The sequence below is a fragment of the Corapipo altera genome, unplaced genomic scaffold, assembly GCF_003945725.1.
Source record: "Corapipo altera isolate COAL_440 unplaced genomic scaffold, ASM394572v1 67, whole genome shotgun sequence".
Lineage (NCBI taxonomy): Eukaryota > Metazoa > Chordata > Aves > Passeriformes > Pipridae > Corapipo > Corapipo altera.
The window spans coordinates 5,559,198-5,586,941 of record NW_020884906.1 but is presented as its reverse complement, the minus strand read 5'-3'; the positions used below and the strand labels follow the sequence as shown (position 1 = coordinate 5,586,941).

Sequence of the window (27,744 nt, the reverse complement as noted above, 5' to 3'; positions counted from 1 at the left end):
GATTAGCCAAGAGGTTACAAATTGGCCATATCTGAAGGAGAAGGAAGTCATTTTCTCATATTCCTCTCCCTGGTAATCACCCCCAAGATTTTCAAAACAGCAGTGTCAGCCTCCTGAACACTTCCCAGTACTGAGCTCCTCTGGGATTCAGAGGCAAACTTCTCTGGAAGCCCTGGGTTATCTTGTCACATTTATTGGAGAAAATGGTTTGCTAAGAGGATGTGGTAAAAGCCTGCATTAATACCTGCAGCTTTATCCACACCTCCAGCCATGTTCTCCAAGAGCATTTTTGGGATTGGCTACAAAACCCTCCTGGGAGAGGCTCTTCCACACTCTTCACCCAAACCAACATGTGCTGGGTGCAGCACAAGGGGAGATCCCAGGACAAGGACAAAGCAGATGATTTACTGTGTTCCTGTAGCATCTTTCACCTCAAGTGGCCCAACATCTCTTACTTCTGAAATGCTGCCAGACCAAGAGCAATTGGAGCTCCAGGAAGAAAGGTATGGAGCATAAGGAGGTTTTAAAAGTCCCACATGAAAGAAGAGGGTGAACTGCAAAGTGGTATTTACACCAAAGGCAACTGTCTCCAAAATCCTACCTCAGCCCCTTTTTTAGGGTTTGGGGTGCCCTAGGACTAAAGCCTAAGTTATCACTTAAGTTCTGAAAGTGGAAGAGGATTAGGTAACTAGATTCCTTTAGAGTTCAGTTCTTACACCCAAAGACACTCCCACCATCTGCACTGGACAGTCTTTGGAAGAAGCTCCCTGAGCCAGTAGAGCAGATGAACACAAAGTTATGGTAACAGCAAGCACAACCCTCTTACAGCTCCTCAGCTGTGAAGGTGATTGACAGTATTTCCAGATCAAAAGCCTTGTTCAACACAGAACCACCAGCTAGACAATATTTTTCTGTGAATGGTAAGCTGCTGTTTGCTGGAACACAAGGTGCCTCTTTTTCCCCCTAAGACACCACTAATCCTGTATGCAGGGCTAAAATACCTCTGCTGCCCAGCCTGGTGTCGTCAGTGTTGAGAAACACTGGAAACCAGAGTGCTCTGATTCACACTAAGGACAGCTGAAAGAAATGTCAGCAGTTTTTATTTTTAAATGCATGGAGCTCTGTGAGCAGGGCCAGGAACATTCCCAGTTCCCTCTGATGTTTTAGCACTTTAGTACAAATTCTTCTGAAAAAGGTGGTAGACAAACGTTCACTCGATAATGCCCTTCCTGGGGTCAGTCACAGAAGCCCCTCTACTCCTTCAGTCCCCAAACCAACTTTCCCACTCCTGGGACTGCTCCCATCTTGCATCACATCCCAGGGGACTGGGGATGGTAAGGTCCATCCTCAAGCCTGTCTGGAAACACCAGTTTCTGCAGCTTTTTGGATCAATCTTCTCACCTTCAGAGGATGGAGAAGTCATCTCTGGTTGCCATTCCTGTAACTGGCACCCCAGTTCATGTCAAACACCCTCTGCCCTGTCCTGAGGCACAAGATTAGCACAAGTTAAGCAACCCAGAGAGTGACTGTGCTGCAGTCAGGAGGGTCACACACACCACCAAACTCATGACATTCCCATAGAAACCACAGTGGGAAAGCGAAAGCCTCAAAAAGCTGACAAGATAAAATACAAATGGTGAAATGACTAATTCTGCTGAAAAAAATCTACTTGTGCAAGTTCCTTCCCAGTTCTCCAGCAGCTCAGAGGTAACACAAGTAACACCAAACTGACACCAATAAAGCTTTTTTCCCCCAGATCCCTCAGGCTGCCTCACACATTCCCAGTGGTGATATTTCAGAAGACAAAGCTGTTGGACATTACAAGTAACTTTCTTTGTTTACTTACAGGGGTGTTCTGATGGTTTCTGTGACTAAACCCTAAGCAACTTTTCCTTTGAGTGGGTAAAGCCTTTCAGAACATACATTCTCCTCATTAGCAGGATCAATTAAGCAAATAAATATTGGAATGTGCAAGAAAAGCAATTTGTTCTTTCAGTTAAACAAACCTTCCTGTGGAGAAAGAACACTCAACAAGAAAACTACATCACTACCAAGAGCACACAAATTCAGCTCTGAGCTGTGCTCCTAGCACACACACAAAAAAAAAAAAAGAGTTAAATGTTCCATTACACCCTCCCAGACAAGTGTTTTTGTGTGACATCAAAGAAAGGAAAAGAGATGAATAAAAAAAAAGCCAAGAATGCTAAGCAATGACTTTTAAATCACTTGGGATGCTCTGCTCTTGCTCTGGAAAACTAGTGATATTCCAGTGCTTGGCAGGAGCAGGACAGCTCTACCCGGAGAGATGCAAACATGCACGGAAGGAGGTTGGCTGTTACAAACTGAATCATTCAGTGAGATGCCTGATCCACCCCCAAACCCCTGCCAGACAGAGGAATAACATCCACAGCCTGCCTCGTGCTGAGCTCCACTGACTGCACACCATAGAGCCCTTCCAGGAGGGCCAAGCCAAAATCCAGGAGGTTTGGAAGCGAATCTGGACATGAACACTCTTCAAAAGGTCAGAGATGTTTGGTTCAGGCTCATTAGCTCAAAGAACAACACATTTTAGTGTGACTGTCACCGGGACTGTGCAGAAATTCCCGGGACAAGCACCGTCTCCATGCACCTGCACACCAGGACACGCAGCTGCCGGTGCCTGCGGTGCTGAGACACTGCTCAAATCAACACCCCCTGCTCCAGGCACACTTAAATCACGTGGAAATTACACACCACTGCACCTCTGCTGTTCCCTCTGTTCAGCTCATCCAAGTCTTCATCCCAGCAGTCATTAAATGGGGAGTTACAGGAGCAGGAATGTCACCCGTGCTTCTCACTCCCCTGTTCCGGTTGGGATGTTACGAGCCAAACTTCCCTGTTTTTACCTTTGGAAAACCACCAGCAGCATCTTTCATGAGGAGCACATGACTTTCTGCTTAGGGGAAAAAAAAAAACCTCACATGATTGTTTTTCAGGTCTTGAAAAATACTTTAGTCCGATGGATGCTTTTTTTCTGGAATTAGTTTCTAAATATAAACTCCACCTACCGCCATGAAAAGCAGATCTAAAGACACTAACAAGTCAATACATTAAATGGTTTATCTTGTTAGTAGTTTTACAGCTACTCAATAATGAGTTCTGGTAACTGTATATGTTTATTATTGTAAAAGAGTCTTTAAAAAAAAATGCAATCTGTAATAGCACAACCTTTCCCTTCAGCTGCATAAAAACCTCTGTGCTCCAATCAATTGCACCAGGAGAAAGAAACTAAAGAAAGATCAGCAGAAACCACAAAACACAGTAAATTACATTCTGAAAACAGCTCTACTGCCACCATATTTTATAGAAATTCTATCTAAAATTCACACATGGAAAAAAATTAGATATACACCAAAAAAAGCAAATCTGGACAGGAGGTAGAGCAAATGAGTCGTATTCTCTGAGACAAGCGGGATAAGAAAAGCAGAGTGGTAGACTAGAATCTGACCTTTAAGGGTCAGTCACATTTTCCATGTGTTGCTAAATATCTCTTGCAAAAGGGGGAGAGGGGGGGAGGAGGGGGCAGAGAAAGAATCAATTCATAAAAAAAACTGTCAGCATTTCCACAAAGTAACCAGTGAGAAATTCTTATTTTACAAAACAGAGCAAACCTCCCATTGCTTATCTGGACAAGAAGAAAGTTTAGCATCACCCTACCAATATTTTGGTGTTTAAAGGTTTTACACATCATCTCAGAGTCTGAAAACAGACAGGCACTGGCATCCCACTGAACAACAAGCATTCCTCCCTCTCCCAATCCAGAGGCACCAAAGGGCATCCCAGCAGTGGAGTTCGCAGAGCACCCGAGGAGCATAAGTGTTTCTTTAGCCAATAAAAACAAAATGCAAAACAAAGCTACAAATATAAACTCAACCTGGCCTGTGAGCCCACTGCTTAGGGAACAAGTTATTAGCTCTTAAGCTTTACTGATCTTCCTAAACAACAACTCATTAACAGATGCTGACACATGGAATAGAAGTTGCTGCCACCTTATTCCCTGGATGCAGGAGCCACAGGCTTGTTCCACAGAGCCCCCACCCTTCCAGCATCTCCACCCAATGAGGAACTCAAAATTTATCAAGAATATCTGGTCATTAGGATTCTACATTAAACCACCACCAACAAAAAAAATTAGATAAATTTGCTACAGCTTAGGGAAAAAAAAAGATTAAAAAAAAGGAACGAACCCCTCTGCTTTTCCTGCCTGCACCTTTCACAAAAGCTTGGAACCTCTGCAGGAACTGCCTCACCAACACATCCCAGGGTTTACTTACTGTTTATTCCCAGGCAAATTTCAAGCCACCACCCTTTTCCAGAGCTGGCTGAGAAGGTGACCCTGTGCCTGCTCAAGTTCAACTGCATTCCCAAGTAATCCCAAGTGTTCCCAGGCTCCAGGTCCTGTGAAAGGTGCCAGTCACCGGCCCTCCTCCACAAATGCTGCTTATCTCACCTACAGCAAAGATTTCCTTCTTTTCTGGTCTAAGGTTACTTCCAATCAGAGGCAGGAAGATGAAAGGAAAGCAGATCCAGCAGCATGGTTGGAAGTAGAAGTAATTAGGATGTTGGAAACCAAATCAAAACAGAAGATACAGCTTTTAAGGAGTCCCCCTCTATTAATCTCAGCCTGAGAGGGTGATAAAAATGTTTCTATTCCAATGATGATCTTTAAAGAAAAAAACTCAGTATTTGGTATAGGGAAAAATATAACTCTCAAACTGAACAACTAATCAGTACTCCCATTTATTTCCTCAGCTATGCCAGGTGAGATTACCTCCATTGCATGTTTCCCTGCACAGATAAAAAATCAGAAATATCCCTAATCTAAATCTAAAAGAGGGATTTGAGCCAAGTGATGCTCCCCATGAAGAGCAAATACAGCAATACTGTCATTCTCGTTGAAAAGCTGTCAGTTTAGGGCTGTTTTTTTCCAGGGATTTTTTATTTGAGGGTACACTTTTTTCTTTTTACCTTTCTGCCAGCTTCCCTAGAAGAAAACAAAACAAGCCTCTATGACTAATCCTTAGCTTTGCCAGCTGACAAGAACCACTGCATTACCACAGCACGTTTAAAATAAAAAGTAAATTACAATTTCTCTTGCGGGGAGGGGAAAATGGGAAGCACTCGCTGGTCCTCTGCCTTCCCCTCATCCCTGAGGGTGCATCGCCCTGCACCGACATCCCTAATGATCCACGGCTGGTGCTGCTCCCTGTGCTTCAGGGAGGCCTCTACGAGTTGGTGATACACTGATGGGGCAGAAAAAACACATCAGGACAGAGGGAGAAGTGTCTCTTCCACACAGAACTGGTGTGAGAAGTTGCCATGGAGAAAAGGGAACTTGAGGTACCCGGTGCCGAGAGACGCCACAGCAAAGCCAGAGGGAATACGGAAGCAAATGGATTTAAGTGCTCCCACAAACCTGAAGCTTCCAGACAAGAAATTACCAGTAATTACTAATAATATAATTTTCATGCAGCACTCATCAGCATGAACCAGGTCTGTCCTCACAACAAAGAGGAACAACAAAAGCCACAAACAGTTACTGAATTAGCTTATTAAGATCTCTGGGATTTTTTTGAACCTTCATAACCATCAAAATTGGTCTGAATGTACAAACACGATTACAACAAAAAGGCCCAGATGTTTTCTGGACAGAGCAACATCACAGTGCAGAGAGCACACTCCGAGGATGCTCTCCCAAGGGAATGAAGGCAGCTCCCTTGGAGTCACTGCCCATCCTGCAATGCTGCCCCTTTGCAGGAAGGATCACTGTGCAGGAGGAATTTTGGAAGCTGTCAAACATTCCAGTGTCAAACATGCTTCTCTTTAAAAGAGAATTTACCAAACAGCAGGGGTAGTTCAGCAGACTGTCCAGATCGCAGCTCACACAAAAAATCCCCCAAAAAAATTAACAGCACAGTTAAGGGGTGCCAACTGAGAGCCCAAACACTGAGCTGATTTTCATCCTGTGCCTGTCTCTATTCCCATCAAATTACAGCCCTGTAAGGCAGACATCCCAACCACCACAACCAGATGCTCTCCTTGTTTAGAGCCAGGCAGAGGCAACACCACCTATGGCAGACCCGTCCATGCCAAAAATTTAACATCCAGGATGGAAAGATCAGAAGGCCTCCACTGTTGGGGAAGATGGTCCTGAAAAGAAGAGAGGCATAGCAGGACAGAGGAGACTTCATCCAGCTCTGCAGAGCCCTTCCCACTGCATCCTGCCAGGAGTTGGGTCACCAGGACAGGACAGGAGCCCTTTGGAGGCTGCTGTCCCAGCCGGCAGGAGCAGAGCCACACCAGGACATGGCTCATTCCACAGACATTTTTAGCAGGGAGAAGGAAAGAGTGCAGTGGCCGTCCTGTATTACTGCACCCACTCAGCTCCCAGGACTTCCACCTCTATAATGACATGGTTCCTGGAAGAGCACTTCTAACTGAATTAGAGGACATCTCCTGAGCACGCCCTTGGCAGCACGATGCCCATGATGTGGAAAGACTCCTGACTGCACAATCCAGGCCCTCCCTAATTCAGTTACATGCCCTTTTCAGCAGAGGTGAGAGGCAGGTGTTTTAAAAGCACCCTGCTCTTCAGTTTGTTTTGTGTTTGAGTTTTTTTAATTTTTTTTTCTTTGTTCCTCCCTCATTTCCTTTAAATAGTAAAACAAATGGCTGTTCTTTCTCTTGTACCAATATTGGTTGTGCTGCTGAGAAAGCTCTTGTAGCAGAGCCATACCCAACTCAATTAAAGACAAAGCATGGAATAGGTTTTCTTCTGAGCACAAAGGACAGGGACTCTCAAGAAGCTTCACCCTCCACTAACCAGGTTTGGCATTGCCCAGATATGCTTGCTTAAGGAATTTTTATGCAGTAGAACAGATTTTCTACAGTGACAAATACTTTATACAGTTGTCCAAATTAAAATACCCATTTGACAGGAGATTCAGCCCTTCCTTGGAATCATTCATGCTCTGAACCGTGCCCTTAAAAGGAGAGTCAGTTATTCTTTTGCATTAAAAAAAGCTGTGTTAAACTGTTTGTTTCTGATGGAGCAGGGAGACAGACACCAGGAGGAAACAAGCTGTGTCTGAAGAGCAGAACTGCTGGCAGATGGGTCAAGAGCAGCAGTTGTGTTCACAGAAAACACACACGTCTTTACATACTTGGGGCTGCCATGTGGAAAACATCACAAGAGACAGTTTACAGCAAAGGGAAAAGGGACCATTTTTGACAACAGGTGCCACAATACTGCTCTCCTGAGCCTCTCCAGTGGATGCTGCAGATGGATGTCTCACCGGGCAGGGAAAAGGTCAACATTAATAATGAAGCTGTACCAGTTCGTGACAGTCCCAGAAATACCATGTAGAGATACTCATCTTTACTGCAGTGTGATCAGCACATGCATGAGAACAGTCCTCACCTGCCTGAGACCACACTGAGCCACCACTGCTCCCAACAGTGGTTCAGTGTGGTCTCAGGCAGGTGAGCATCCCTGTAGCAGCATCCCTGTGCTGTGCTCCCTCTGCACATCAGGAGCACATTCCTCCCATTACCTACACAAGGGATGAGAACCAGAAAGCGACATATTCTGGTCTCTATCCTTGATGTGAAGCAGGTGCCCAGAACAGGGATGACCAAGGAAGACTAAACCTGAGCAGCCAGAGCCCAACAAGACTGAAATCAGAGTTCACGCTTCATATACAAATGACCTGGTTTTACAGTGCTCATTACCCACCACTTTGTGCAGCAAAGTCAAAAAGCAGCTCCACAGCTTCTCTGCAAATCAGCCAGGAAAAAGGCTGCTGGCTTTACTAAACTGTGTCACGGAAAGAGCTACAGATGCCTTATCATCACTGAAATGTTACAGAGATAAGGGCCGCGTGTCGGCCACCTCCTGAAAACACAGCTAAGGGCACTTTTATGCTTATTCTGCACTGAAAGCAGTGTATTAAATAAATCTTTCATGCTAACAGAAGTTCCAAACACCCAGCAGAAAATGAGCATCAACATTACCACCACATACTTTGAACTGCCCTGGCCTCGGCAGCCTCTTCTTTCAAGATGTTGCAAGTGGATTTTTTTCCCCAGGTAGGGCCAGGGAGACCCAGAAATTGTTACACGCAGAACAAGTAATGAGTTCACCAAATCCCTTATGGCAGTTTCACTTAAAAGGCTGCCCCAAACATACCAGGTAGTAACAGTAATTAAATAAGCAACAACATTTGCTCCCAGGATTTTTCCCACTGAAGGGCTGGAAAGCACTTGAAGCCTTTGTGAGGCAACTGTGTAGGTGCAGCTTTGCTCTCTCCTCCTGGTGAGGATGGAGAGGCAGTTCTCCATTTCCACAGGAGCACTACACAGGTTAACAAGCCCTCTTGTTTTCTCCCTTATAGCTCAGGGATACAGGGGAACATGAAGTGTGATGGGAACATCTGGTGAACACACACGGGAGGGCTGCAATAAGAGGAGGAAGAGCATTAGAGATAATTGTGTCAAAGACAGAACCAGTACTACAGGCTTTTTGCAAATGAGTGCACTAAGCATTACCCTGAAAAATCAGCCTGCTGTAGAGAAGAAAGTACAGCAGCAGTAGCAGGATAACTCAGTCAGCAGCACTGAACAGGTTGTCCAGAGAAACTGTGGATGCCCCATCCCTGGAAGTGTTCCAGGCCAGGCTGTATGGGGCTTGGAGCAACCTGGTCTAGTGGAAGGTGTCAAGGGGGTTGGAACTGAATGATCTCTAAGGTCCCTTGCAACCCAGGCCATTCTATGATTCTGTGATTGTAAAGGAAAATAAATCACTGTTTCTGTTGCAGGTGACCTCAGCACCATTTCAAAAAACTACCCTCCTGAAAGCACCTCTTCAGCCTGGTAAGATCAGCAGAATTTGGGAGGAGATCATCTCTGGGTGCCCAGCTGAACTTGACTGCAATAAAAATATACCCTTACCGTCAGTGGGGCCAGCAACCAAAGGGCTGACAAGCAGGAAAGCTGTTCCCTTCATCACATATTCAACAGGGTCATCTCCTCCTGATTGTTATTCCCAGGACTCGGTCCTTCAACTATTTGCTATTTATGCACATTGTTAATCTGAGCACTCCTTGTACTTGTGAGCATTCCCCAGCCTACAGATAGGACTGGCCCTATTCATAAATAGCAGAGCTCCAACAGAGAAAGATCCCAGCGTTAGCCAGAACTATTGAGAGAAGGGAAATTAGACAGCAGGTACAGGGAGAAAACCTGAGTGTGTGTGTTACATATTTAAATGACACCCACATTTCCTCAAAGCCTCATTGGGTTTTGCATAGTCTGGGGGGGGGGGGGAGTTCCTTGGGTGTTTTTTCATTTGAAAGTTGCAGTTGTAAAGGTAAAAATCTTACAAAAAAGATCAAGCAGCTCTTTCTGTCACAGTGGGAGTGAAAGAGGGTAGGGAGAGGATGAATACTATATGATTAATATCAAAGCTTACTGTGGAACAACAAGAAAGTCTAGGGCTAAAAGGAGAAGGAAAGTCAAACTAGGGGAAAAAAACCCCACAGAACCACACACACACACAATCAAGTTTAGACACTTTACATATTGTCACAGAGGACAGATTGCCCAGAAGAAAGTCCCAGAGCTGAGGAGGGACCCGTGCAGGGTGTGATGTGCTCCCACCGAGGAGCAATGCTCCAACAGAAACATGAGGGGGTTCACGCTTCCTCCACACCTGCTCCTGGCTGGAGGCTGGAAAACACATGGCTCCTGCTAATAAATCCCCTAATTTATTAAGTAACTTCTCAGCATAGGAAAAAAAAAAAAGCCATACCCACTGGAAACCACACTCAGTGAACTCAGCAACTAATGAATACAAAGCCAACTCAAGAAATTTATGTTCATTTCTTACCTCATTAACTGAACTATAAATAAGCATATTTTTCCTCTTCCCCTCCCCATAACTGACATACTGCATTACAGCTTCACTGCTGTTCCGAGGATTTCTCCCCCACCTCAGTCCAAGAATTAACTTGTCCCTTTAAGCCCCAACATGTGAAACCATGCATAGACAGAGCTTTCCTGAACTTGAGATTACAAATTCTAGCTGGGCAGCACAATCCTGTTTTGTGCTGCTTCAGGAGAAAAAACAAGAGTGAAAACCAAACACCAAACCTTTAGAGAAACCCTTTTTTTGTTCCATCAACCACTTGGACTAAAATCAGCTTTGCACAGCCAGGCTTTGGCAATCCCCCCCTCTCTTGGTGGAAGCCAACTTATCCACCTGCACTGCACCACAGGCACTTTTCTTCCAAAGGCACCCACTCTCCATTTTTATCCTCTGCTGTACATGGCCATGACAACCTCTCTTCAGGCTAAAAAATGCATTAAATAGTTACAGGTTGAAGAACATGCAGTAACAGCAAAACAAAGCTAGCATTTCTGACATTATTGTGCTGGTGAGTCATCGATTAATTCTTGTTTGTCAGCTCCTATAAGGGCCAAGATCCTCAAAGGCAGCTGAGGCCAACTGAGATGGCAGCCAGGCTTGGGCCCAGATGCCCAGAGCCAAAATGCCTTTTCCCCCTTTAACTGTTGGCTGCCAACAAAAGCAGGAAGGGATCAGAGAGGAATTTTAAGTGACAACATCCTCCCCTCCAGCCTCTCTCCCAACTGCGAACGCCAGCAATATTTTAGCCAAGCCCAACTCTGCCCAGCAGTTCTGTCCCTCCAGGGAAGTGGCTCTTCCATCATGAAAACCCAAGGTTTAGTTTCTGTCCCTGGTGCAGTTTTACTCCAGACTCCAGCCAGGAGCCCTCTCTGCAGGTGGCAGGTCTGACAGATGCCCAGACCCCACGTAACAACAGCAGTGGATCAAAAAGCACCATCACACCAACATGGAACACACCAGTGATACAGAACATGACTTGCTTCAAGCTGAGGCAGAAGTAGTTCAGGGAATTTGTTTGCATGGTTTGTCCTTCATTAAGATCCTGTTGGCTGGGATGCAGAGGGGAAAATCAGGGATGTATTTGTACTAATGGCAGGGACCACATAATAATTTGCAGTCTCTGTGCCCGAGGCTCACATGTATTGAACGCTTGCTTTATTTCCTTTATTCTTACTTGTCAGTTTTTCTTTCTTACAGCAACCCACTGTGCCTTTCATATACTTTTACCTTCTCCCCTGCCATGAGCTCTGTTTGAACAAAGTTTTGCAGAACAGAAAAGATCTGTCCCCTGCTGGAACCAGCCAGACCTGACTTTTTGCCTAAGGAAACAGCCCTTAAATATAATAGTGACCCTCCACAGCTCAGAGCTCCAATAGCTGGTGATCGATAACACAAAAAACCCCAAGTCAGCAGGGACCAAGAGTCAAGTTTCTAATCCTTAAAAACAGTCTCCACAAACCCCTGTTGCTTTGCAAATTTAGATCAGCTAAAAAAGAACCACCACAAGGGGAACAGAGCTTGTTCAGAAGCCAACATGGCTTTCTCCAAGTGGGAACAGAGGTGAAGTGTGTAGAAGTCCCATTAAGGAAGCAGAAGTCCTTTGATGCTTTAAGTGCCTTAATGGTTTCGGAAAACCAGGCTTGAATACACTGGTTATCCAATATTCTATACAAAAAACGGGTTTCTGGTGCTTAAAATCTTGTGATTCAAGGAAAATTCAAGCCACAGGATAGACTTGGAGCAATAAAACCTCACACTGAGCAGCTTGAGTTTTCCTTTGCTAATTATCAAAAGCTAGTGTTGGCAAGGAATATTACATGCTTATCCAATGGATCCCATAAAAAACTGCTCACTTGTGCACATTTTGAAAGGGCAACCCCTTCTGCCTTGCCTCTCTTTCACTGTTATATTTAAATACATTAATATTTTAATCCCCTGAAAGCACAAGCAATTTATCTCTTCTTTAAAAATAAATAAGGTTGGGAATGTGATCATATTTAGAAAGCAGTACCTAGAGAAACATTTTAATGGAGATAGAAACATATTTCAATACCCCTAAAGCATACAGAAGGTCAATCCAAAGTCACAAGGGAACAGCAATTTTGGATGCCCAAAGTGACACTCTCTTTTAAAAGGAACAGTTTTAAGAGATAAGCCTGCAACCACCTACTAATCTAAAGAGAGAGGAGTAAACAGACTTCCATCACTTCAGAGAAATGTTCCCTTCCATGTTTGACAACAAAAAAGATAAATAATAATAATGATAATTAAAAAAAAAAAAAGAGACAGAAGGAGACAGACAGACATCTGGGTTATGTTCTAAATGTAATTAGAAGCCTGACAACAGGACAGAATAATGTCAAACAAATTACCAGCAATGTGTTTTCATTCACAGGGTGACAAGTCAACAGGCACTCAGTTAATTTTAAGACTGATTATGTACCAACTCCTCAAATAAAATAAACACGCTCACCTCCACGGAAAGCAACAGGGAGCCCAAACACAGCATCGATTTCCCTCTGGGCAGGGCTGAACAGCTCAGTTGTGTCTGAGAAAGGATGAGCCCGAGTTTTAGGGGGGTTTGTTTGTTTTACAAGCTGCTGCCACTGCTCTGTGGGTGCCCAAGCCCACGTGCCTTGGATCCCAGTCCTGGAGCTGCTGAGCATCCTCAGCAGTCACTGACACAGACACATATAAAATATAAAATGATACTACAGAGTGTAACTCCCACTTGTGGTCCTGCCTGAGGGGATCACCTTTGGAAGGAAATGCTGTGTGGTCCTAACAAAGGTTTTTTGAGGCCACCTTCACACCATGTCAGATGACTCCTCTCCCAGTTTCTCCAGCACTCCAGGACACCACAGTGTGCAGGCAGGGAAGGGCTCAGGTGCACTTCCAGGGGCCGACTCACCTTCCCACTCAGGGTCTCTCAGGCATCTTGTTTGGGGTTTTTGGACAAACTGTGGTGTGTTCTCACAGGAAAGCAGTGCCTTTCCTTCTGACCTTGCCCAGGCAGCTCCTGCCTTGACAGTGGGTTTCCCAGTATGGAGTTGCACCCCTGTTCCAAGGGATCTGCTGTGCCTCCCACATCAGCCCCTGCAGGGCCCAATTCACACAAAGCTTCAACTTTCTGCTTCTGAGGCACTTGAAAAACAAAACAAACCACGCCAAAAATCTTCATCTACTGAGCAGCAGAGGGAGAAGATGTGCAGTTGCAGAGGGCAGCTCTTCATTTTCCTGCAGCAGTAAGAACTACCTATTTGTTTGAATGATGGTGGCTTCAGGAGAACACCAGTGCAGAGCCAACCGACGACAGCTCTGACGTAAATAGAGGGAAAAAGCAAACAGAGCCAGTGCAAAGCGCTAGGGCAGTAATGGGCCATGGTGGTGGAGACGCCAGGCTGTGAGGAGAACACGCAGCAAAGCAGGATGACAGATGAAAAAAAAAAGGTTACAAAAGCAGAACAGACTAGAAAGGCATTTATAGGATAATAATCCTTGCCTGTGTTTCTAATTATATCTGTAATAGTTAAAAGCTGAAAGGATTTTAGAAGGCAAATATACTTTTTGTCCTCTGTGCCATTTTCTGGCGGCATTTGCCCCAAATGCCTGAAGAGGAATGGGTGGTTTCAGTGTCTATGAATGTGTGTGTAGCTAGGGTCAAACACTTCCCAGGAAACTTTGCAAGGGACAGAGCTGAACTGGTTAAAACCCCCTCCCTGGGGCAGGGACAAGCTGAGCAGACAGGGACCTGCCCTCAAACCTGCCAGTGGAAACGCACATCCAGCAACACCAGGCACCTTCTGGGGAACATTTTAACAAACCAAAACCAGTGAAACAGCACCAGGCTGCAAGTTGGATATCAACACCAAATCCTCTGAACAAATACACACACAGTTTTGGAAGGGCTGTGCTGAAGGCTGTGAGAGCAGCTGGAACGATGACAACCCGACAGAACCGTGCCTGGGCAGACACGGAGAGCGGGGGAGTCATCCCGTTAAATTCCTCTGGACTCATCAAGCGGTTCTTTAGAGCTTCACATTATCCCATTAACACATCTACAAGCTCACAGCTGTGAACAACTTCATTGCAATTAGATCTCTGGAGCATGAACTGGCCCAAACTACTCAAATTTGAAACAAAGAGGAAATAATAGCTATTAGATTAAGCAAGTAAAGATATATCAATTTTAATTGTAGAGCTATTCAGTGTAGAGCACTCTGGAGAGGAAAAAAATACTCAGACTATCTCCTTGGGAGTAGTAATGCTTAGGTTTAATCTCAAGTGTTGTCACTCCACAGAGACGTAGCACTCCAAGAATTTTTATGCCGTGTGTCAGACTTCAAGAACTCAACCCAAATTTCAGAGCACCAAAGCCTCTAACGACAGTCAATCAGGGCAAACATCATCACTGGAAGCATTTTAAGTTTGGAAATACACAAACACGATGACAAGTGCAGCAGCACTATCAGTGCACCCTGAGAATTAATGCTGCCATCTGAAGCGAAGGGGAATGTCTCAGTGCTCGCTCTGATTCAGGAGCCTGGAACATTTGCTGACACCTGATTCTCCCTAATTAGTGTCTTCTACCCAGAAATAAAGGGAAGGGAAAGACTTTTGGAAAAGAAGAATTACGCCAGAGATGTTGTTATAACAGTTCTGACTATTTCCAGTAATACTTCAGATGCTGCAGTGAGAGATCTTACCCAACAGCTTTGGGAAACAAGGCAGTAATATTTATCATCATCACCTTCCCCAGCTCAGCATGCTAAAAGCACACGGAGAAAAAAAAACCACACAGCCTTGGAATAGTTAAGTGTTGGGGATGGAGGCAGCTGGGGGGGTGTAGTCTGTGAGGTTTTTGCTTTTTTTTTTTTTTAAATTGCTCAAACCAGAAAAACAGCCCAAGAGCACAGCCCTCACAGACCACACTAGACAGCAAAGATAAACACACATTTGCAAAGGGAAAAAGCTGCTCCAACATATTGAACAGACATTCTTGACATCTCTAGTTATCTTTGTGAGTGGCAACTGAAGAGGCTCAATCCCAGACTGGGCATGAAGAACATGACTCAGACACCCCAAAACGCCAGACATGGAGGCCACCATTTGGTGCACTGAGAATATATATCCCCATTCTTGAGAAGGGCTCTTTCAAAAGGTGTTTTCTTTGCCAAAAGCTTATGAACAACAAGCCCTCTAGAATCACTGAATGGTTTGGTTTGGAGGGGACTTTAAAGACCATCCAGTTCCAACCCACTGCCATGGACACCTTCCACTATCCCAGCTTGCTCCAAGCCCCGTCCAGCCTGGCCTTGGACACTTCCAGGGACGGGGCAACCACAGGTTCTTCGGGCAACCTGTTGCCAGCCAAGAGTCAGAGCCCAAACTGAGGCCAATGAGGGGCAGTTTGGAGCCCTCTGAGGTGGCCAAAGGCAGCCACAGCTGCTTCCAGAGCTGCTGTAAACAGGATCAGTGCTACTGTGTTGCACCTGTGATTATTTTAAGCAATCAGCTTTGGAAAAACACTAAATAATGTTAATTCCTCCTTTCTCATAACAGTACAACTTGTACTTAACCTTCCTGTCACTAAAGAAATATTCCATTTAAGAAAGCAGCACAGAATCAGTTTAACAACTGAGCAAACAATACCTTCGTGTAACTATGCCTGTTAACCTTTGATTTACAACTCCGTTTGTCACTTTTGGTTTTGAAATTAAGATGTTTATATGCTGAAGGGTAACAAAGTTCAGGCTTTTAAATTAACATCTGCTATAAATAATGTGCTACCCGACTCAATGAACATCTACGAAGCACTAAAAACAGGTAAGTGAGCATTAAACAGCCTTTCTCTGAATAACTTAAAAGATAAAACACCTGAAAACAAAACTCTTTGCACACATTTTTGGTAGAAGAACAGTCAGCTCCAAATAATTTGCTTTTTGTGGCTGTCAGGAGAGACCTGAGTGAGACAGCTCAGGCTGTTGCTGTGCTGAGGAGCAGCTGATGTGGAAAGCAAAGGCTTCCAGGGACAGACGATTTGTTGACCCCATCTGTAGGTTATTATAACACTGACTGATCTCCCAAAGCAATTTTCATTAATAAAAAGTTTCCAAGACCAGCTTTTCTCCTTCCCTAGCCCCAGAGGAAGATTTACACAAGATTCCTGGAGACCAATCACGCCCTCTCTCCCTCTTTTTTTTTTTCTTACAATGGGAGAATCGAGTATTTTTTTCTGCCATCTGGGTATGGCTAACAGGTCATATGACATCACTTCCCTGTATGAATTCCCAGAAGGTGCTCCATGTAAAGGTTGTGGGGGGTTTTATTTATGTGAATCCATGGAGCTCACTGCTATCACAGTCACTGCTGCACCATTTTAAAAAGGCAAAGGAAATAAAAGGCATAAATTATCTCCTAAAACAAGCACTTTTTGGTGCCGAAGTCTTCAGTGAAGAAATATAAAACACAATTGCAACAAGAGCACAAATTGCTGCTTTAGACTCTAATGGCTTCATAACAGTAATTAAGGCTTCTTCCTGACTTCATAACTATGCCATAATGCATTTATCAAAAGCACATTACCACAATGGACACATTCACTCTTTCTGCAATGTTTCGACAGCTCCCTTTGGACACTCTCAGTAAATAAAATCTTATGTGGGCCAATTAAAGGAAGCATAAATCCAAATTCTCTGTGGCTATCTTGCTTTGAACACGCTGCTTTGTCAAATTTTTTAATGGAAAACGGGTAAGTGCTTCGAATCCAGTAAAAAACTTCCTCCCCAGAGCAACTCCGGGATGCAGAGTCCTTCTTAAGAGCCACAGGAAGGAAGGAGAGGAATGCTTCTTGGAGCTTTGTTTCTGTCACAGAAGGAGGAGAGGTTTTGACAGCAGAGAGACTATTGTCAAGTACATTTGGACTCACGTCAAGTCTCTGCCTGGACAAACTGGACTGGGAGTCCTTTCACAGCGAAGGAGCACAACAGGTAACACCGAGCCATTCCTGCACTTCACTGAAGAGCAGAAGGGAATTACAGAGCTCTCTCCCCCTTCCTCCCATCCAACTGCCTCCAACAGGCTGCAACAAGCCCAACACAGCATCCTCCTCCTCCTCCCAGCCCCTTCCCCACGCAAACCCCACTATTTTCCTGTGGGAATACAAATCCCCTGCCAGCAAAGCTGCAGGAGGAGCGGCACATGTGCGAAGCTCACACTGTGTAATGAGTGCTACCCAAAGTGCAAATGCAAGGGGGTGAGTATTGGCATGAACCCTGCAGAGTGCAGCTAAAATTAGGGCTTGCAATATGGAAATCTGTAATATCCTCTGCACCGAGGTAGCTCAGTGCACTCCAGCCCAAATGTGCTTTAACTGGAGGGAGGGGAAAAGGGGGAAGATGTAAAATACACATGACCTTCCCTCACCATTTTTATCACTGAAAGAAGCTTTGGCATTAGAAATTCTGCAGCAACAGCTCAAAAGATTTTACAGGGGAGATAATCAGGAACACACACCCCTTTCTTTTGATCACATGGAAGATTATTTTAAACCAAACAGGTACTCTGCTCCTGCAATGAGCCTCAATCTTTGCCACACACTTCTCCCTCCTATCTCTTAACTGCTGCCATGGGGAAAATCTGGCAGGTTGTTTAAATATAGGATTAGTATGAGGTCAGTATTCAAGCCAGAAGTAACAAATCCCACTTCACATAAAGGATGCAGAGTGCTCAGCATCCCTTACCAGTTAATCCATGTTGTTTACTCCCTTGGTGGAGAAGGTTTCACACTGATGAGTTCTGACTGCTCCTTAGTACAGGCAGAGCTGGGGGCAGTAACCTGAGCAAGATTCCCTAGAGCACAGTTCTGCCACCCCCCAATTTTAGTATCCTTTACAAAAGTCCCAGAATTTCTCTAACAGCATCAGAGAGTGAGGCAAAGCAGCCAGGCAGCACATAAAGGAGCTCCTGGGTTTTTGTCTCTGGGTTGCAGGGGGTGAGGGGGAAGATTTGTCAAGAAACCTTCTAGAAACCCTGGAGGAGAAAGGAGAGGATGGGAATTGGCTATGGGAAATGAAAAGCATAATTCAAATGCTGACATGTTCTTCACAAAGCTGTTCCTTAAACTACATGGGAAGGAACTGCACCAACCTCAATTTAAAGTAGAAAAAAGGAGAAAGGCAAAAAAAGCTTAGGTACAGTATTATGCAGGAGCTGTTCCCAAGGCTTCCATCCAGAAACAGACTCGCAAGCTTTCATTCAATAAGGTACTGCTACAACAAAATTACCTCCTGGGCACTAATGGTCTCTTAGTTATAAACAACCTCTTTAAATAAGGGGGAAAAAAAAAGTGCATCATAAAGGAATTTGCCACACATTTCCTTCAATAAATCATTCCTCCATTCAGTGCTTCCCAACAGGAGATGGTCTACCAACTGTCATCACCAGTAATTCTCTCCCACCAGGGGGAAAGTAAAATAAAAAATTCAGACTATAAAAATATCTTTTTTATCATAGGAGAAAGTTATTATGAGCCTTCATTGCTGCCTGGCTGATGCCTGTGCCCATGGATGGTTCCCTCTTTCTCCACTAATTGCTTGCAGAGGGAGAAAGGAACAAATGCTGACCATGTGAGGTACATCCAAAGACTCGAGGTAATCATTCTCATTCACTTTTATTTATAGTAACAGGTATTTTATTTATTTGATTTTATTTACACCAAGAAGAATAGGTCCAAAGGTTCCTGGCAAAAGCATCCTGACAGGGCAGCTGAGTATGTTGCCATCATGCTGTGCCAGTTATTCCCCTTCTGAACCACCCATTCTTGGCATATGCCTGAAAAATGAAAAAAAAGAAAACTTTCCCTCTAATTTCCCAGAGCTCCTGACAGTTCCTACCTGCTTGGTTTGCCCTCTGCCAGATCCATGTCACTGCCAGCTCCAGATTTGTTAGCCAGGGCCCTGCTCTGGAGAAAGTCTCTCTTTGGAGCAGCAACTCCCTTTCCAGCTGCAGAACCAGCTGCCAATACCCAGGAGGAGCCACAGAGGACACTGTGCAAGGACTGATCCGACCCAGAGCTCCAAACTACTGCAAACACCCTTGATTTCCAGACTTTCCCAGCCCAGCACACATGCCAGAGATAAGAGAGGATGTGCCAGCTCCCTCCAGGACTGCCTAAGCATTCCAAGCCCAGGTAGGGACAGAGCAGAACAGCACATCTCAGAGCTCAGCACTGCACTGCCAGCAAGCAAAGCCTCCCAGCTGTGACCCCACTGCCAGCAGAGCCCCCAGGCACAGGGATGAGCCCAAGGGAACAAGCTCTGCCCACCCACTGTCCCTTCGCAGGGCTCTTGCACCACACTCCCAAATAGGGAACACCAGGAGAACAAACACCTGGAGAGAAGTGGCTTGGACTAAGCTGGACTGGTCAAATCAGCCTCCACAGGGAATAGGGCAGCAGCCCTGGAGCTGGGGTGGCAAAAAGACACATTTTCCTTAAGCAAAGCCCAGTCAGAGGAATGGGCAATTTTGTCTTCCAAATACATAAGCTCATTGCTCATAAAAAGTTTACCTTGAGCGGAGGAACCAACACTAATAAAGTTTTATCACTTCCTACACCCAGTTCCCAGGAAAGCTTCATGGGCAGCCACAAGAGCCTGGGATAGTGTTGCACCCCATCTGAAGGGGAAAAGCAAATCCTGCTGGCAATCAAAAGCATCAAGCAGATATTCAGGATATAGTCAGGATATATTCAGCCCCAAACCAGAAAAGGAGAAAAAAAAAGTTCACCCACGCTTGTAAGCTGGTCACACCCTTAAGCTCTCCAGAGAAGTTTTACAGCTTGTAAAACCCTCATGATTCATTTGGAAAGAAACCACAGTCTGTGCTGCAGCCACAGCACGGTAAGGTTTCACTGGGAGGAAGGGATGCTTCAATAAACTGGACTTGAGGGGATACCTAAGGAGCACTAGGACACGTCAGGGCCCAGCTACAAATGCAAAAGAGGGGGAAACAGAAGAGTTTGTGTCTCATATCCACAAGGTATTTATGCCAAGAAAAGCAGGTTACTTATACAGGAGGTTTCTTTTCAGCATGCACCACTCAGCTATCCATTATCAGCCCCAAAACAACAAGGCACAGGAGACTAATGAACAGCATGAGCAGGAAATACAGAGATGTGAAGCAAGATTTAAAGCACAAATGGTTCAGGCACTCTTGTATTTTACAGAAGGTCATTCACTGGGCCTTTATACTTCATTTATCAAATTAGATCTGAATTGGTGCAGTCATCCTGATTCAAGAAACCATCACGCATCTTTTCCCTTCAAAAGGGGAAATAAAGACTTTATCTGCAAAGCAGTTTGCATCAGAGGATCTACGAGTCCTTCCCTGGCACTTTGCCTTGCAAAACCACCCAGGCAGACAGCTGCCTACCCTACACATGGCCCTTCAGAGGTGCAAAGAGCTCCAGTGTTTTGCCTATAATGGCTTGGGCCAGATCTCAGCTCCACACCTCCTCCCCCGAGATGCACCTGACTGAGCCAATTCCTCGTGCTGCTGCCCTTAACGAGTGGGATTTTATAGCCTCTATTTTTCTAGTGCTTTCCTTGTCATCATAAACATCCCAGTGTTTGCTCACAAATTGTTCCATTAAAAACAAATATGCTGCCACTCCACGGCTGTGGAATTTGCTGCAGAAAATCACCAAGAGAACAGCACTGTCTTGCCAGCCACCTGCACCACCTCCCCCTTCAACTCAAACCCAGAGGCATGTTACAATTACATTATCCCAACTAAATAAAATTATTTTCCCCTGTTCCAAGACATAAAACAACCGCATTATTATGGTCATTGCCACTGTGATTTAATAATTTAAACAAAAGACACACACACAATGATAGGAACATAGTAAGTAGAACAGCACTTCATTACAGCTGGAACCAGTATTTATGACCCCTGAAAAGCAAAGATGGTCTTGAGAATTATATGCCCAAATGCGTCACTTCAAAATTACAACTTAATCATATAACGCTCAGCACAGAGCTTTCGAACACACTGATCATCTTTTGCTTTTTTTCCAGGGTGAAGAAAAGCTCTGAGAGATAATAAATCATTTAACGGGAGAGGGTTACTTACGGAACGGGATTTGCAATGCAAAAAGTGAATCGTGAAGCATCACCTTCACACCCCTCACCCTTCCTCACGCACTGCTGGTGAACACTCTCTCCAACTCACCCACTGCCTCCTCTAGAGCAGGTCAGGGACTGGGAAAATCACCCATTTCTGTAGGAAAAGGTTCATGTGCTCTTGGAGCCGTGCGAGGAACGAGCTGAGATGCAAAGCAGCAACCCAAGAGCTGCCAGTGCTCCGAAAGCTCCAGACCACAAAGTTAATCTGGTAAAAATGCTTTGGACGTGTAGCCACAGCCCAAATGCAGTTCTTTGCCAAGACTGAGGACAATATGTTATTAACTAAAGTTTAATTATATCCACAAAGACACATTTCTAGCTGAGGCTTACAACCATGTCTCTGTAGATTTGTTTGTTCTTCTAGTGGTCCCATTAAGAAATGAGTTTTGTGACCACTTTCATAGCCCAGAACACACATTTATCTGGTTTTATCCTGTTCCATTTCCATAGGAATTTTAGGGGTCCCATGTTAATTAATTTATGTCAGAAACAGACAACACTTCACAAAGGACCCTCTAATCAGTGGCTAATAAGGGTGGGCTGCAATATGGTGTTTAAGTAACACTGGTAAGAGTATTTTCAAAAGACAAAGCCCAGTTTCTAAGAACAAGCTATTGTCTCCCCACCAAACGAGTATGGAAATTAAACAGAACTTAATTATTACATTTGCTATGCTCTGGATTAGGCAAGATCGATTTCCAGCAAGGATCACTCCCTGTAGAAAGAATAATCTGGCTACTTGTAATACACAGACAGGTTTTGGGGTTTTTAAGAGAAATTTTGCAGGAAGAATGAGTCAGCAGCACACAAACAGCCAGGTCTCTACAGCCAACCAACAACCACAGCATGGGCTCCAGTGGGGAAACCCTCACACTCCCAAAGACCCAAGGATAAGGCAGTTCCGTGGAACGGCTGCACAGTCTCTGACAGCCACAGAAACCACGCAAGTAGCTCTGAATATTCTGTCTCTTCACACTCTTACAAGTGCATCGAGCAAAAAGCACACGATCCATTGTAATGGAAAAGCCAAAATTCAATTAATGACACCAATCTCTGAGAGCCAGCAGAGGCTGCACAAACGGCTCAGTCGGGAAATTTTTCTTTCTGAAAGCTTCCATGAACTGTAATAATGTAACTATTTATTTATACAGAGAGATTTATTTATGAGAGATCTGCAATCAGCTTAACTCCTGAAAGTGCAGCTTGATGGAGCTCAGCCCCTGCCCAGAACTTCTTATCTGTTTTTAGGTCAGGAAGCAGCATCTGAAAGCTCAGGGGTGAGTTGGAAACAGCCCAGGTGACACCTCAGCAAACCGAGGGGGCAGCAGTGCCCCAAGCTCCACTTCCATGTCAGGCTTTGCTAAGGGAAAGAGGCAGATTCCACAGGCAAGGAAAGCCGGTGAGTGGAACAGTCAGGGTGTGTACAATGATATGTGAAAGGAGATGGAGAACTGACACTTTCTCTTAAATTACCATGGCAGGCTGAATGATGAAAGGTTGTTAGTGAGTAGTGTAAGGTGAGTTACCAAATCCTGCATTTCTGCAACATCAAGTGGTCATGGCAAAGATGCAACACCGGCACATCACCGTGTCTCTGCTGGGCAGAATATCTCCTTGAGCTACCAGACTTGGCAACACTGGAGCCACTTGATTTAAAGCAACTGTATTATTAAGTTAACATGCTTATTAGTAATACAGACTAGCTTATATTTAAAAGAAAGGGAATGGCATAGGGAGCTATTTCAATTCATAAGAGGCAGCTATTAAGTCAGTGCTAAAATGTGGGCAAAGGAAGCTTTCCCACATCATGATTTCACAAAGCCCAAGGAGTCAATAAAAGCACATTTTAGGCCTTCAAGGGAGACCGTAACTGCCTTGACTCTCTGCTACAAGAGACAAACCCAAATATAAGTTTACCCAGTTTCCAAGTATGAGTATCCTGGTCCTCTTCCCTTTGTCCTTTATCACTAGTGAACAGCCACGCTGATAACAATAGGAGTAAGTACAGCTCTCTAGAGAGACAGCAGGTACTGCCCTGAACACCCCATGAAATTCAACACAAACTTCACCAATGCAGAGGCAGAGCAGATTTAAAAGCAAGGGCAGCTCTTCCACCAGCAGTAGCTCGGGATCACAAAACTGCTTCCTGCCGTCCCACCTCCTGAACTTCCTGCCATCCTGTCCAGGGAATACGCCTTTGTCACTGACCAGGAGACCTGCAGAAAACAGCCATCTGCCCAGCCATGAGCATTAAGAAATCCCCTCAGCCAAGTCCCTTCCCTCCAGGTCATCAGAAGTTCAGCAGTGCAGGACTCACCACGACCTTGAGAAGGGACACCCTCCCTGCCCTGCTGCTTCTGGCTCCTCAGGACAGAAATCACTGGTACCAGGCCAAAACTGAGCATCTCAGAACACAGGGAGGGAGAGAACTGCTCATCACTGCCTCTGACACGACACAGGTGATGTTTTGCATATTAAGCACACATGGAAACACAAATTTGAGCTGTTAACATTTGCCATAGCTGTACCTCCCTCTGAGCCCCAGGGAACACAGCAGGGTCCTCAAAGCAATGGAGAACACAGACCAAAAGGGTGATGAGAAACAGACAAAGAGCTCAAGGAGTTTGTTTCATATGCAGAGGAAACTCCCAGAAGGGAAAGGAAATAGCATTTTAAAGCCCAAGAGGCAGTCAGGTGCCAGCTGTTGCTATCACAAGACTTGCACTGTCTCTGCTCAGGTGCTGCACGTTCTTATGCAGGGGTCTCCCACTCTGGGAGGATGCTCTTGGGCACCCACCTCCACCATCCAGCTCCACAAACCACAGGGACTCCACCCTTGTCTGCTGCTGACACAGCTACAAAAGGGACAAGAGCGCTCAAGAGGTGAATACCTGTGGGGCAGTAACCTCCTGGGGTGCTGGGGAGCCCCTAAATCACTCAGACAGGAGCATCTCTGTCTATATCCTCTGTTTCCATTTCATGTGGTAGTTCCTCACTGGCACAGCTGCTGATTAAAGCTTACACTGACATCTGAAGACTCAAAGGCAAATTAAAATAACCCTACGCTTCTTAATCCGATACATACTTTTTTAATGACTGGAGTTCCTGTGATGTGGAAAGCATCTCTTGTAGGATTCTGCTTTGACCACTGATGTTCATAAATGTAAAAAGACCAGCTAATGCTCTCTAAACTTCCCACAGAAGTATTTATATCAGCACCCCTCTATTTTTTTTCCCCAACAATAATCTAATTCATGTGACTCTTATCTTAGCTATGAAACAGCACTTTAAATCCAGGATCACAGCTCATTTAGATATATGGAATTGGGCACATCCAGAGAGTCATTCCTGCTGTGACATTTCTACTATTGACAGAGTTATTTCCAGGCCCAGCGTGGGCAGGGAACTGGGAGGACTCACCCTTGAGCACAGTCACTGTCCCTCACTGAGGGTGCACAGCACAGCCACATTTTTTAAAGGGACTCTACCTGGGTCTAGTCACATGTTAATAAACATTCTGGCAGCATTTCCCAGAAATAACCTTCAGCAGTTACCTAGAAACACAATCCATCAAAATAAACCTCAAAATAGTAAGAAACTAAAAGAAACTTTTATTGGTTGCTTGCGTTCTAGCTACATATAGAAGAGTTAGTGGACAAACCAGAGCCACTGATCAAGTTCAAATTAATTTCAAGGTTATTTCCTTAGTTCTTTTATAAACACAAGTAGTGCTGTTTCAAAGTTCCCATTTCCTCATTCCTTGCTACTCTGTGAGCTCTGAAGAAGCAGCTCAACCTTAGAGACCTCTACAGGACTCGAGAGCAGCCAGTGGAACCCCAGCACTCAGCAAGTGATGAGCTGCAGTGAGTCTGTTGCTCTAGAGCTTAACAGTTAAATCATCCAGAAGAGATTAAAATTTCCCATCAAATAAATTGAAAGTTCTCCTTCAGCACTGAACAGTTCCCTTGTTCTCTAGGGCTCCATCCCCACATTGCTTTTTAATCTGAATAAATAGAGATGGTATTTGCATCGCTCTCTTTTTCTTTTTTCCTTCCTGCTGACATGGTGCAGAAACACACAGTGGAAGGATTTTCTTTAGATACTCAGAGCATTCCTGATCTGCATATTGATTTCAACTCATAATTCTTCATAAACAAAATGGATCCACAAGAGTCTGTCAATATATCCACTGGTGAATCCACTCTGTGCACAAGGACTAACACACACCTGGACTGCAGAACATGCTGCTTCAGTGAGAACTGGGATTTTTTGGAGTTTCCACTCGAGGCTGTAAAGCTGGGATGCATCAGCAATGGTCCCAGAAACACCCTCTGAGTGCTGGGGCTGAGCCTGGGTTATCTCCCTGATAACCCCCACACCCTGGGGATTGTGCAACATGACACCCACGTGCTGCTGTTCCAGAGGACACGAACCAAAACTTGGCTGTAGCACATCATTTCCCAGCACTGCCCAAATGCTGCTTGCTCAGCCTGTGGAAAGGAAGCTGGATTTGATTTCCAGGGATGTGTGTGCTGTGTAAGTGCATCCATAACCCTGTGCTGCTGCCTATTCACAATCTTCCACCCTGCTGAAAAATTGTTTTTTCAACCAGAAGACACACTTCTGATTATTAAGAAGGATCTCTACATACCCCAGAAATTAATCATTCCTGTAGTCTGCTAAGACCCATGACAACATAGCCTTGGCTCTGGAAAATTAACTGCTACAGGTCAGTCAAAGACATGCAATTTAAAATTTTCTTACATTCTCTTCAACCCTTCTCTCCAATCATCAAGCATTTATTGGATCCGGCATAAATATGCTGCTCATCAGTCTGGTGGGGGTTCACCTGCAGTTCTAGGGCAGGTTCTCTTCACACCTATAAAGTTTTGCTTTTGGCCTCAGTGGAAGCAGAATCCTAAATAGGTCCACCACACTGACACAAGGGGGCTTGAACGGGATGAAGGAAGACAATACGAGGACAGAGAACCTCAAAGCAGGACAGTTTCATCAGACAAGGGCGTGTTCTGTGCAATAAAAGAAAATAATCATCCTTATCTGCATTACATCAAATACCTTTTGCTTCCAAAAGCCCTCAAGGCTGCAGTTTTTGGTTACCTTTTCCCCCCACTTCCTCTCGGATTAATACTCTTCCTCGGAAGTCTGCTGCCAGGTGCTGCATGGTCTCTCTGGATATCATGAATTTTTGGGTTTTATGACTTTTTCCACCGTTAGAAGGACATTTATCAGGTTAAGCCCAGATTTCTTTCCCTGTCTCACCAGCAGAGTTTTGGATGACTAATCAAACGACTGAATATATTTTAAAGATTTAATTTCTCCCTTCACTATTTATACTAGGCAATGTCACTTTGACACTGTTCTGGCTTTCCACAGCAAAAAACTTTCCAACTTAAATTCCCTTAAAACGAACACGCTCTCAGCAACAGACAGGGTTGGTATTGGCTCCATCTTGCCCTCCCCCAAGTCAGCTTCAGCTGTCACCAAAAACATAGTAAGCATTTTCCTCCTTGGGAACTATGTGTTCTTGCAGTTATATTCAGTGGACCAGAAGAGTCTGGCATCAGAAAAAGAACTATCTGATTTCTTGGACTCACTGCAAGAGAACCTGTCTTGGCTAGATACAGTTATCACCACCAAGAACTCAGTTAAATTAAAGCTACCCCAGGCAACGAATATTGGCTGTACAAACAGGGATCAAGCATTCACACACCTCAGATGCAGCTTTGGGGCTTTGACTGCTCTGTAAAGGGTGTTTCTTCCTGCAGTTATAAATAACAGTGAGCAAAACACTCGCTTTGTATGTTGGTGTAAAGATTTTCAGAGCCACCATCCATGAATCGCTACTACTATTTTAGTAAATGGAAAGTAGTCAACAGCTCTTGAGAACCTTTCACATTTGTCTCTGTTTCCAGTGTGTTCAGATCTGAAAGTGCATTTTTCAGCTTAATTCAGACTGAGCATTTAAGTAAAGGTCAAATCTACTATTTTCACCCATGATCTGCATTGCCCTCTTTCACCTCCATTACCTGGAATTTCTATTCCACAGTCATAAGGAGGGAAATATGCCCTGTAAAAGCAGCTGCACCTCAGGATACTGAACCTTGGAGTGCCCCTTTATGCCATGGAAGGGAGAGCTGCCGTGTTCAGATGGCAGATCCTTGTGTGGCAACACTTGGATGTCACAGAAAACCTCTGGGCAGCAGCGAGAAAAAAGTACAAAAATACAAACCAGACCCAAACCATCTTCCTGAAAACCTACTCAAACCAAGTTTTTCCATGGATCCTTTCTACCACGGTTCCCATCTTTTGGCTCCCACATGCAATCCCAGCCCTCAGGCAGAGACACCTCTGACAACTTCCAAGTGAGTGAGGTCTCCACCCAGATCTGCCTCTGCTTTAAGTGCCCTCCTCTCACCTCAATAATCACCCCTTTCCATCCCTCTATTAAGCCACGGCAGAAGCAGATCTGCAGCACATCTGCAGCCTTCTGTCCCCTCCAGGAAGGGTCCCACCTCCATTTCCCTGGATTGGCACCAATGGGAATGTTACTGAATGTCACAGTGAGTCACATCA

At 44.8% G+C, this 27,744-nt stretch overlaps 1 protein-coding gene across 2 annotated transcripts in view; it reads right to left on the bottom strand.

Moving 5' to 3' along the window:
* PITPNM2 (phosphatidylinositol transfer protein membrane associated 2) overlaps nt 1-27,744 on the bottom strand; it is a 126,783-nt gene that overhangs the window by 80,694 nt on the left and 18,345 nt on the right. Inside the window, exon 1 of one of the 2 annotated variants that reach the window (XM_027652301.1) lies at nt 16,893-16,910. The exons of the other annotated variant lie outside the window; for it this stretch is intronic. The gene's annotated coding sequence lies outside the window, so the exon portion shown is untranslated. Of the gene's footprint in view, nt 1-16,892; nt 16,911-27,744 lie in introns of those variants that run through there. 2 annotated transcript variants of the gene reach the window in all.